General features: G+C 34.8%; 1 long non-coding RNA gene across 1 annotated transcript; it reads right to left on the reverse strand.

Annotated features, from left to right (window-relative positions):
• Positions 1-4862: 4862 nt before the first annotated feature.
• LOC109614480 (uncharacterized) lies at positions 4863-5582 on the reverse strand. The gene is made up of 2 exons (XR_002195568.2): positions 5237-5582; positions 4863-5156 (listed from the first exon to the last, which is right to left on the reverse strand). It is a non-coding gene; the product is annotated as an uncharacterized LOC109614480 (long non-coding RNA).
• Between the last annotated feature and the right edge of the window lie 7752 nt (positions 5583-13334).

Genomic DNA, 13334 nt, shown 5'->3' on the forward strand with positions numbered 1-13334 from the left:
TAGGATGGACATTTTATAAATTTTAACTACTGATACTTTTATATTTTTGATTATATGACAGAAATATGCCTATACAGATTCACATCTAGGTCCACTACGCACAATTTTACGGCACCTCCCGATAATCGGAATTTTCAAGATTTTAGCCAATTTTATAAAATTTTTATATTCACTTCGAAGGTAGATAACACCTCCTAAGGCAGTTATCACAGCACATATACTCGAGTGAGGGAATAGACTTAGGAGTCTCCGCTAAATGATAAAATAAACTACTTTCGCTTCCCTTATTTTAACACATTCCACCTATTCACTACCACTTCAGACAACAGCAAATTGTAGATGGCAACCCTTTTTGTGTTGGCGTTTATCTAAGAGGTACCACGCATGAGAAGAAATAACAACAGAATGTATAATATGCTGATTTGTATTCAACATTAAAAAAATATACTTCAACTAAATTTGCATATTCTTTATTATGTAAAAATATAAACAAAAAAGTTTTGAAACTATTTTAAAACAAAGGAAGTGAAAATAAATTTCAATATTAGAGAATTGTTTTTCGTTTCTGAATGAAGTTAAAAATAAGAAACAAAAACAAACAGAAACTTAAAAAGTGGGTGGTATAGGACTGACTATTGGTGTTATATGTTGGCGAATTGGTAGTTTCATTGGATGCATTTAGATTAAACTTATACTATAGAAGATTTTAATAGCTACAGTGAGCAGGGTCGACAAGCACGTCAAAATTCGATACTATGAGTAGAGTCCTATAAAATTTAAGTGACATAAAATAGGGGTATTGTGTGCGTTTAATCGACAATCGGATTAAACTTCGACCATAATGAAATCAGACAAAGAATAATATGTATGAGAATAAGGTATGTACATGAAAATTTCTGAGTGAATTGTTTAAGCTCCAAATTTGCTCTATACTTTATGATTGGTGTGCACATGCGAGTAAGTAGCTGAAAAACTTCGTCACCTATCTGGGCCGTCTTCTCGACCCTGATGCAGACCAATGTTCCATTTCCTTACCTCCTACCGTTTCGTCACAGTTTTAAACATCTAAAAATAGATAGTATAACAGTATTAATCACATTTTCTATCATCTGATATGATCACATTTCCCCCAGTCCACTATCACTTTCAATATGCAAAATATTAAAACGCACACATCAATAATATCCGCTTTTCATTATTTGTTTGTTTTCATTTTCGCCAAAAAATTTCTCACTGACTTTTCTATTTGTTTACTGATAAATTTGCATAACAAAAGTGAGCTGGTATTGGTGACTGAGTTGGCGACAACGTTAAGGAACGTGCCATTATCTCAGACAACAATGCGTCAGAGACGAAAGTGAATAGGAGTTGCCCCAAAAACAAGTGTACGTGTATTCCACATAATCGCCGTCAGCTACGTAAGACCATTGCGAAGAATTTTAGGAATTTAGGTCAAATATGAATTAACATCTTTTTAAGGTCTCAGCAACGTATCCACTGCCAGCACTGCTAGCAGCAAAAACCCAACGCCAATGAAAAAGATCAACAAGGTGTGATCACATTCTGATATTGATGTTCATATTTAATCGGACACACTTTGTTGATTTCTGTTAATTGAAAAGTGAAATTTTTATTACAACAATACGAGCGACACAAACAATTTTTCAATTAAATTAATTAAGTAAATATTTATTGATTTGCAAAATAGGGAGGTGTAAACTTGGCACAAAATATAAATTGTGTAATTTAAGTGAGATTTTAAAATTGGTTTCGATTTTATGCAACCATAACTAGAATTTAGGACTTCCCGACAGATGTGTACCCTCAGCCAGTATTCGATTATTTAATGATAAAACATTAGTTGTCCAGCAGTTTGTAAACAAACAAACTGATCATACTTACTTGCCAAAGAGGTTAGTTGAAAATATGCACCTTCGTTGGCATGCAGAAATCAAGCGCCGGCCATAGTGTGGGCCCCCATAACAGCCGATGGTCGCTCTTCGCTCGTATTAATCGACCGTGGCATCTGAATAAATGCCGGAAATTATCGCTAAAATATTCTGAAGGTTGTATTAAAGCCTTGGGCACGCAAACATTTTGACCGCAGATCTTGTACATTCCACTCAGGATTCAGCACGCGCCACCCGAGAATTGTTACAAAATGAGGTTCCTCACTTCATTTCCAGCGCACAGTGGCTACCAAAACTCCGGAAACCAATCCGTTGCACTATTGTGTCCGGCATACTTTGGAAAGCAAAATTGGCACTAAACAAGTAAGCAAAGGCTATAGTCGTGCGGAGCCGACCATGTGATACCCTACAACACTACAATATGTTAGAAGCATCTTTATGTCCAAATCGATTTTGGAAGATTTCGATTTTGAAATTATGTGACGAAGCACTGCCTAGATATAACCCTTAGAATTTTGACCAGGGCATTTACCCAATATTTACTCACTCCGTCGTGCTGTTAGTTGTTGTGGTCCATTTTAGAGCTAAATATAATCCAATGGTCATCCAAAATGCTAGAATTCTTCCCTGTCCTTAACTCTCTTCTCATGCGTGTCGATTGGCTTCAATTGTGTGATCAGGATTTTTTTATGTTTTTGGTCCATTTCAACCCATAAATATGTTCGGACATCTTTGAAAACAATAGGCCTAGCCCTTCTGAGCCTAAACTTACCCTTTTCGAGAGAATCGGACGATAATTGCAAACTGTATATAATAACCCCAACCTGTGTTGTAAGGTGAAAAAATATTACAAAATATACATTTCAATATTATAAGTCAAATTGAAAAAATCGCATGCGATAAAAAATATGAAAAAATAAAAAATGTCACAAATACTATAAAATCTATGTAAACATCATTATTAACATCTTTTTATGCGATATTTTTAGAATTTATTCTTTTATGCCAAGAGGCAATTCTGAATTGACAAAATTTGTCGAAATCTGTCCAGCCATTCTTGAGATATAAGCTAGCCAACATCCCCTTCCTTTGTATAGACACATTGCATATATTTCGCTTTATATATCCAATATATTTAATATCGGCGTCAGAATTGACCTGTTCGTCTTTTTGTGATTTCGCCGGGATTAAAAATATTCGCGGTTTAATGGAAAATTTGTATTTTATTTAACACAAATATTATGGTCTATTTCACCCACTAAATATTAACCGATGTCCAATAAAATTGGAAGGCCCTAAGCTTTAGGCCAGCCCTAAGCTTAAGCCCCATGCTAAATTTCGCGTCGATTGGTCCATAATTGCGACCTGTAGAGCAACTTCAAAATCATGAAATTTTTCAATTTTTGGTCAATTTCAACCCCTAAATATCATGCAATCAAAAGAAATAGGGTTCTATTCTGACATGAACCCCACCTTTTTTTTCAATTTCGTGAGGATCGGACAATAATTGCGACCTGTAGAGTGATTGCAAATTAACATGGACAGACGGACATACGGACGGACGGACATACATAACTAGATCGACTCAGCTCGGCGAGATAGGAAGATCTATATATACTTTCCTATGTGAGAAACCAATATTTCGAGGTGTTACATAATTTTTGGCCCAATCAAACTTATAATACCCCCAACACATAGTGTTGTAGGGTATAAAAATACCAAAGTGTCGATCACATCAAGCAAGCGCTTCGCCGGGAATGGGCCAAAATACCGCAGAGCAACATTTGGGCAGCGTGTGACGGTTTCATTGGCCGTTTGAAGGCCATAATTCGTGCCAAAGGTGACCAATTCAATTAAATCTAAACTTATTCTAAAATTTGATGCTTTTTCCGACATTGTTTGCTTTCATTCAATAAAATTAAAAAAAAAAAAAAAACGTAAAGATTGTGGCGTTTGACCTTGTTGCATTTTTTTATCTCACCCTGTATATGTGCAACTTCCAATCTCGCCGAGCTGAGTCGATCTAGCTATGATGTCCGTCCGTCCGTCCACCTGCCCACCTGTCCATGTCAATCCGTAATCAAGCTACAGGTCGCAATTATGGCTTATTGCTTTTGGAGATGATCGCATAATATTTAAGGGTTCAAGTGGACTAAAGACTAGAAAATTTCTTGATTTTGCAGTTGCTCTACAGGTCGCAATTGTAGACTAATAGACGCGGAAGTTCGCATGAGGCTACAGCTTAGGGGTGGAAAGAAGTCTTCCAATTTGGATGATCATCGGGTAATGTTTAGTGAGTGAAATAGACCATAACATTTGTATTAAATAAAAGTCAAATTTTCCATTAAACCGTGAATATTTTTAATCCCGGCGAAATCACAAATATATACGAAAAGTTCAATTATGACCGTTACGTAGATGCCGATAGTAAATGTATCGGATATATAGAGATAATGCTTATATCTCAAGAATGATTAGACCGATTTTGACAAATTTTTCAATTCAGAATGCCCTCTTGGCATAAAAAAATAAAATCTAAAAAACTGTTTAAAAAGATGCCAATAATGATGTTAATATAGATTTTGTAGAATTTTGTGACACGATTGCATATACATATATAATTATAAATATATTTTCCAAATTTCGTAGGAATAGCTTGAATAGCATTGCTTTGTACTGAATAAATCGATATTTTTTACGAATACTAAATTATCTATAAGAGCAAAGGCTTTAAAATAATGTGACTAAAATTAAAATCACCCTTTTTACGATTCAAAGACTTGAAATAGATTTCTTTGAAATTATAAGCAGTTGCCTGCCTCATTAGTAGCCTACATACAATTGACGCTCATTTAACATGTTTCCCGCTGAGTAATGCCAAAAGTAACGGCATGTTGCATAAAAATAATCTTTGCCAATCACCAACCGAGAGTGTTAAGTAAATTCTGTTAATTCTATTACACAATAAGCGTGAAATTATTTATTGAATATTTATTGATAGGAAACATGCTGGTCATATTCGCTGAAATGGGTTGGTTGGGTCCCACTGATTATGATGGATAAATAAGTGTTCCGTCGAGCATCACATCAATATTACTCACTGCTGACTTCAAAATGTTTTGTTTCCAACACAACCTACCTTCCTACTGTTGCTAATTGCCAGACATCAAAAATAGTTACACACAAAAATCTTCATCATTGTTGTGACCATAACTTTCCCTTTTCATGGAAGAAGCTGCGTCGAGGCTTAGACGTAAACAAAAACGAAAATATAAAATATTTTGTCAGTTCAAATGTGAGTTTGAGCTATGTTTGTATATTTTTACCTTAATTTTGGACTTCGATCGCCATCATAAAAATGGTCTACATGTGGTAGCGTCAAATGTGGATGTTTGTAGCTGCCGGAACATACAGCAACCAGCTAGTTGGGCATCACAGTAAGTGATTATTGATGGCACAAATTGATTGTTCACATTTAATTTGAATTGTAACAACATTTCGGTAATTAAAAGTCAGAAAAAATGAGAATTATTTCTGTGGACATTTGATATTATTAGCTTTTTCTTTTTTTCCCTTGTATTTTCTTTATCTGTAACCGATCTTTATGACAGTTGCTAAGAGAGATGCACTTATGGTCATAACAATCGCCGAACATCATGTCCACATCTTCACGAATTCAGTTATTTAAAAATTTCTAATTCGCTTATACTTAATTAAAACTGAACTTCTATATGTTTCTAATCATTAAAAATATTTTTATACTTTCAGCCATTCAAGCCCGACCATTAGCCATGACAACTTTCGCAGGGAGTATCCATGTTGTTACAAATGATGCACGCGGTAACATGCTGCCTTAAACTTCGACTCCTTATTGTATCCTCAGTCTGTCTCACCTTCAGGTGTTATTTAATTCTGACATTAATATGGTTTAATACGGTTTATATAAATATTTATATAAATCTTGACCCCTTGTGGAAGATGTACCTGAATGAGTGGTCCGATATACTGATGGAAATATTGGGATGTGTGTATATCTGTATATTTTAGCTTTTTTATACCCTACACCACAAATTCACAAAGACATAATACCCTGTAATATAGAGAAGGAAGCGAGATAGACCCATAGTTCCTTTTGATGATCTGCATAGAATCACATTCTGAGACGATTTATGCAAGTACGTCCCTCTACCCGTCCGTCTGTCTGTCCATGTATTTTTGTAAACAAAGTACAGGTCGGATTTATTTTCCGATCGAGATGAAATTTTGCACAAATTATTTGTTGGCTCCAAGGACGAATCCTGTTAAAATTGGATATCCGTATCTGTCAAAATTTAGATATAACTTCCATATATATCTTCGTCCGATTTGCTTTTTATTGTACCTTCCAACATAGTATGGAGGGTATATTAAGTTTGTCATAACGTTTGTAACACCTCGAAATATACATTTTAGACCCCACAATGTATAAATATTCTTCATCAGCATAAAAATCGGTGTCGATTTAGCGATGTCCGTCCGTCTGTCTATCTGTGGAAATTAGTCTAGCTTCCGAACGAAATGAAATAGGTTAATAAAATTTTAACTAAATGTAAATTATATTATATATAAATTATATATATGGGTCATGTAGGTCCACGTTTTGGTATAGCCCCCATATAATGGTACCTCCCTATTTGTTATTTTAAGTTCGTAATGCATAGTACAGCCTAACAGCAGAAAATTGTATAGCCCCCATATAACGGTAGTTATATGTGGATATTTTGATGATTTCAGCAACATTATTCACCGGAGTTGTTTTAAGTTTAATATTTGATGTTCGTAATGGATACTACGGCTTAAGACAGAAAATTGTCTGTACAGGTCTACGTCTTCGTATAGCCCCCGTAAAATGGTATCTCCCGATACTCGGTATTTTGACGATTTTAGCAATATTTTTTAACGGAATGGTTTCAAATTTTGCACTGAAAAAAATTTCGTATGCAGGTCCACATCTTCGAGGACAACTACCGATACTTCGTATTTTCTTGATTTTTGCAATATTATTCACCGTAATTGGCACTACAGCCTTTGAAAATAAATTTCGTATGCAGGTCCACGTCCTCATATAGTCCCCATATAACGGGTTTCATTTAAGTCGTAGTTTTCGATTTTTTTTTTTTGTTTTTTTTTTTTTGCAATTTTTCAATTTATTTAGAAATGGTGGAGGCTACTATAAATTCGGGCCGACCGAACTTAGCCGCTTTTTTACTTGTTTTTTTTTTTTTTAATAGAATGAAAGCAAAAAATATTGGAAATTGCATCAAATTTTAGAATAAGTTTAGATTTGTTCGATTTGGTCACCTTTGGCACGAAATATGGCCTTCGAACGACCAATGACAACGTCACACACTGCCCGAATGTTGCTCTTCGGTAATTTGGCCCATTCCAGCGCTTGCTTGAGGTGATTGACACTTTGGTATTTTTTAGTGCCAATCTTGCTTTCCAAAATACTTCAGACACAATAGTCCAACGGATTGGTATTTAGTATCCGGAGATTTTGATGGCCATTGTGCGCTGGAAATGAAGCGAGAAACCTCATGTTGTAACCATTCTTGGGTGGCCACTCTTTACTGGTTTTATATATAATTATTATATACATTATAACGCACAAATTTTTGAAAATCAAGCAAAGAAATTCCAAACTTTCCCCCTCGTATCTATTGATTTCTAAACATGCAACACCATTTTTGTACTTTTCATGGCCTTAAAGTACTATTATATCCACTATTCACGAATAGCTCTATTGGTCACACTTTAAGCAAGGAATTTCAAAAATGCTGGCTTATCTTACACCTTAAGTGACTCGCATACAACATTTGCAGCTGCACTTTACCCTTTCAAACTCTGAGCCACAAAATTTCAGTTAACCTATTTTGAAGGGTCAAAATATCACGAATTATCTAATGTGGGGGTCATAAAAATGTATTTCGGACAAGTAACACCAACTTTCGGATTTTCCAAACAATTGGTCCTTTTGTTATTTTTAGTATAATTACATAACAGTAAATAACAAAAAAAGTATAAAATTACTTACTTTTGATTTCTTATTATGTTCATGCTGTAATAAACAGAAAAAATTGTCTCATTTTATTAATTCATAACACCATTCGCAACTGCATAAATTACATAATAAAACACATTCCGAATACAGAGTCATTAAAATTATAAATCAAAAGAAACCAAAAAAGGACTAATTTCTTGGAAAATAATCTTATTATTTTTATGATAAAATTTGTGTTTTCTTTTTCTGTGGTGGCTATCCCCAAGGAAATACAATTATGTGTTTTTTGGTTTTTCCTCTTTGTCATGAGGATAAAACAGTTGAAAAAGATATAAATAAATGTCGGTTCTTTCTTGTCATAAAGTAATTAAGAATAAAATCAACGACTAATGATTCAGAAAGAATGTTCAAATCCCAAAAGATACAATCTGGAAAAAAATGAAAAAAAATTCTACTTTGACTTGATAAGAAAATTATACTAATTACTAAGCCCATAAAAAACACCAAAAAATTAATTGTTTTTTTTATAGTCCGCAAAATCCTTTTAATTTGGTCACATGCAATGAATGAACCTTTTGGAAATGGTCACTAAAAATGTGAAATTTGAAGCTGGAACAATACTTCAATGAACATTAGCGAATCCTTAGCAATTAAGCACGTAAGGTCTTTAGGCTTAAATAAAAAAATATTTTTTCATGCTGTTGATTAAAATCAAAGAAATTACCTTTAACATTTAGTGACCAATTTTATCGCACTCACAATAGGTTAAAACAGGTCTATTTTCCTATGAAACCTCGATTAAGTTCTTGCATTATTAAATATTTAAAATTCCTTTAATTGGTCGTTGTTATTGTATGCGGTCCAGGTTACTATTAACGAAAGCCAGTAAAGAAAGGAAAAGTTTTTATTTGGAATTTATAAGAATTAAAACATACCAACTATGATCGTTAAATCGGTTATCATTTAAAGCTGAAGGAAACTAATATATAACAGGCATTTACCGTATTCTACTTAATTTGACGGAATCATTTGTATTTGAAACGATATATATTTTCACAGACAATAATATACCTTATAGAAATAGAAAGAATCGCCCAATTTTGAGCACACTTTGCAAATCCGAATATTTTTATTAGTGTTAGGTCAGGTGCGAAAATGTGATATATCGCCCCTCTTTACCCTACAAAGAGTTAAAATTTTGAATACTTATAACACTTACAAAATTAGAACAGGTAAAAAAGCACATAAGTTTGGTCGGGGGAAATGTTAATGCCCTTGAAAATTGTCCAATTTTATGTCAAAGGCTGTAGCACCTATTACAAACTTTAAATACGAAATATGAACTAATTTTGGTAAAAATGTCGCCAATATCATCCAAACACCGCGTAAAATACACACATTAAAACAAGTAGAAAAACCGCTAATTTCGGACTGGCCGAACTTTTTATACCCTACACCATTAAAAAAAATTTGAAAAATTTCCAAAAAATCTGTCAAAAAATCGAATGAAAACCGCTATATAGGGACTATACGAAGACGTGGTCCTGCATTAGTAATTTGTGTCATAGGATGTAGTGCCCTTTCCGAACTTTATATACAACATTTGAAATAATTCCGGTGAATAATTTCGCAAGAATCATAAAAATACCGAATATCTGGGAGTACCGTTATTTGGGCGCGTTATATGGGGGCCATACGATATCGTGGACCTATATAGATAATTCTCTGTCAGGGATAAAGTACTCATAAAGATCCGCTTGTGTACGATTTCAGACAATTTCATTGAAAAATGTGGCCAAAATCACCAAAATACCGAATATCTTGGGTACCGCCATATGGGGGCTACACAATATCGTGGGCCGATATAGCCCATCTTTGAACTTGACCTGCCTGCAGGCAAAAGACAGATCTGTGCAAAATTTTAGCTTCCTAATTCCTTTTGACTGTTGCGTAATCACAACAGACGGACGGACGGGCGGACATCGCTAAATCGACATAGAATATTATGCTGATCAAGAATATATATACTTTGTTGGGTCTAAAATTATTATTTCGATGAGTTACAAACGGAATGACGAACTTAATATACCCTCCATACTATGTATGTGGAGGGTTTAAAAAAGCAATAAAGTCAAACGCCATAATTTTTACATTTTTTTTTTTTAATTTTATTGAATGAAAGCAAATCATGTCAGAAATGGCATCAAATTTTAGAATAAGTTTAGATTTGTTCGAATTGGTCACCTTTTGTACGAATTATGGCCTTCACGGTCAAGGTTACCAAAAAACGCTGCCCGAATGTTGCTCAGTGGTATTTTGGCCCATTCCCGGCGAAGCGCTTGCTTGAGGTGATCGACAGGTGATACTCCAGACACAATAGTCCACTGATTGCTACCCAGAGATTTTGGTGACCATTGTGCGTTAGAAATGAAGCGAGGAACCTCATTTTGTAACCATTCCTGGTTGGCGCGTGCTGAGTGCGATCGGGCTGAGTCCTGTTGAAATACCATCGGAGAAAAACAAATTCTGCAGTTCACCACTTTCGGCCAAGCTCTTTCTGTCGTTTAAGTTTTTGCGGTTTTTGGAATTTCAAAGGCTTTAACTCGAGCTCATTTTTCAATATTTGCCGAAGGGAATATTGCGATATGTTCAGCTCACGAGCAATTTTGCGGTCACTGCGACGCAGGTTTCGATCAGGTCGCTTCTTTACTTTGCGAACCATTTCTGTTGATGTTGCTGTTTTCTTCCGTCCACTTCTTTGACGTCGGGCTACACTACACAACAGATTAATTCACATTTAAATGCTGGACTAACGATAGACACTTGTTGTTTTCCAGTCAAATATAAAGAAATCACACTATCACACTTGAATTTCATCACCAATAACTTATTTTCTGCAAAATTCACTATATTGTAAACAACATACTGAGCTCTCAGTGTCAATAATTTTAACAGCTGTCGGACGAGTGGCTTAGAAATGACAGCAGTCTGAAGTTGGTTGCAGTTTTTTCATCTCACCCTGTATATATTTTTTAGGTCTAAAATATTTATTTCAATGAGCTACAATCGGAACGAAGAACTTTATATACCCTCCATACTATATATGATGGAGGGTATAAAAACGAGTCCGATTGTCTTAAAATTTCACACATCTCATGAATATTACCAACACAAGATCCGGTGTGAAGATTATAGATACCGGTCCATCACATCTGGTACCTTTGCACATAGAAATATTTTCATCAGTATTAGATGATGTGGAATACAATTGTACCCAATATATATGGTACCTCACTCACATTTCAACATTTTCCAAAAATTATCATATGTGAGGAAAGTAGTCGGTATAGGCCAAATCTGGAACGTTGTACATTTATGCCAGACTTTGGTCAGATGCGAAACGGACAATATTGGCCAACTTCTTCGGAACTTCCCCAATAAAAACTGAAAGCGTGACTAATTATAACGCAAGGCTGGGAGTATATATTTGCCGGCGAAACCTAATTTGTTGTAGTTTTTGAAGAAATATTTACATCCCCAGCTCCATTTGATTTGCTGTGTTGGGTTCTTAGTGCTTAAAGCCTTTCTCTGCACAAATTTACCCCTGTAGATATAATCTATTCTCTTTGTTTTTATACCCTCCACCATACTATGGAGGGTATATGAATTTTGTCATTCCGTTTGTAACTCCTCGAAATACTCGTGTCAGACCCAACAAAGTATATATATTTTTGATCTTGATCGTCTTTCTGTCTGTGTGTCTGTCTGTCTGTCTGTTGTAATCACGCTATCTTTCGAACAAATTGAGATAGAAAGCTAAATTTTTGCAGACTTGTATATTTTGCCAGTAGGCAGGTTAAGTTCGTAATGGGGCCATGTAGGTCCACGTTATCATATAGCCCCCATAAAACGGTACCTCCCGATATTCGGTATTTTGATGATTTTAGCGACATTATTCGCCGGAATTGTTTCAAATTTGGCATTTGAAGTTCGTAATGGATACTATCGCCTAAGACAGAAAATTATCTGTGCAGGACCACGTCTTTGTATAGCCCCCATATAACGGTACCCCCCGATATTCAGTATTTTGATGATTTTAGCGGCATTATTTACCGGAATCGTTTCAAATTTGGTATTTGAGGTTCGTTATGGTCAAAAAATGAGATATGTAGGTCCACGTCTTCGTATAACCCCCATATACCGTACCCCCGATATTCGGTATTTTGATGATTTTAGCGACATTATTTACCGGGATTGTTTCAAATTTCGCATGTGAAGTTCGTAAGTGATACTTCAGCCCATGCCAGAAAATTGTCTGTGCAGGTCCACGTCTTCGTATAGCCCCCATATAAAGGTACCCCCTATATTCGGTATTTTGATGATTTCAGCTACATTATAAACAGATTTTCTTCAAGTTTCGCATTTAAATATTGTGATAATTTATGACAAAAGTTGCCTATGCAGGTCCATGTCATCGTATATGTATTCGGTATTTTTAATATTTTAACAGAATTTTATTATTATTTTATTTTTTTTTTTTTTTGGAAATTGCCAAATTTGTACCAAATGGTTGAGGGTATTAAAAGTTCGGCCCGGCCGAACTTACTGCTCTTTTACTTGTTTATTTTCCTAGCTCTATTTTCGGGCCTCTATTTTAAATTTTAATTTACTTAAAAACTCCTGGCAAAAATAATTAAAAGGTTTGTTGTTGATGATTAGAAGATCCTGACACATTTGAAGTTCGCCATTCTTAAATACCAATCGTATTTTCCATTAATTGAATTACATGTTTTTATTTCAACGAAATATTTTCACACATTTTTGCAAATAAATGTAAACGCTTTTACACAAAAAAAAAACACGTAAACGTATTTTAAGATGTAAAGAAAAATATTATTTTTGCGAGGCAAAAAAAAAATAGACGCAAAAAAAACAAAACATCCACCACATCAGACAGAACTTTCACTAAACAATGAATTTGCCACTTTCTGGCTTTGGTTTGGTTAGTTGTTGCGGTGCGGTGCTGATGATGGTTAATGTCTGTCTGTTGGTTTGTTCACTCGCTCGCTCGTTGGCGGTGGCTGCGTCATTGGTGATGATGGTTGCGGCGTTACTGATGCCACACTGCCATGCCTGCCAATGAAATGTTGTTAATTTTATCAGTTCGTTCGTGTTAGATGAACATTGACTGCTACTGTCAGATGAAAAAAAAAAAAAAAAAAAAAAAACATGTAAAAATAAACAAACAAATCGCATTAAAGTAAATTTGAAGAAAACAAAAAAACAACAGCAACAGCAGCAACACATGTGGAAGAGGTGAGAGTGAACATATACAATAACATGAAAAATATTATTGAATACTTTAATGTTTAATTGCAATAAAC

Source organism: Musca domestica, unplaced genomic scaffold (assembly GCF_030504385.1).
Source record: "Musca domestica strain aabys unplaced genomic scaffold, Musca_domestica.polishedcontigs.V.1.1 1, whole genome shotgun sequence".
NCBI classification, from domain to species: domain Eukaryota; kingdom Metazoa; phylum Arthropoda; class Insecta; order Diptera; family Muscidae; genus Musca; species Musca domestica.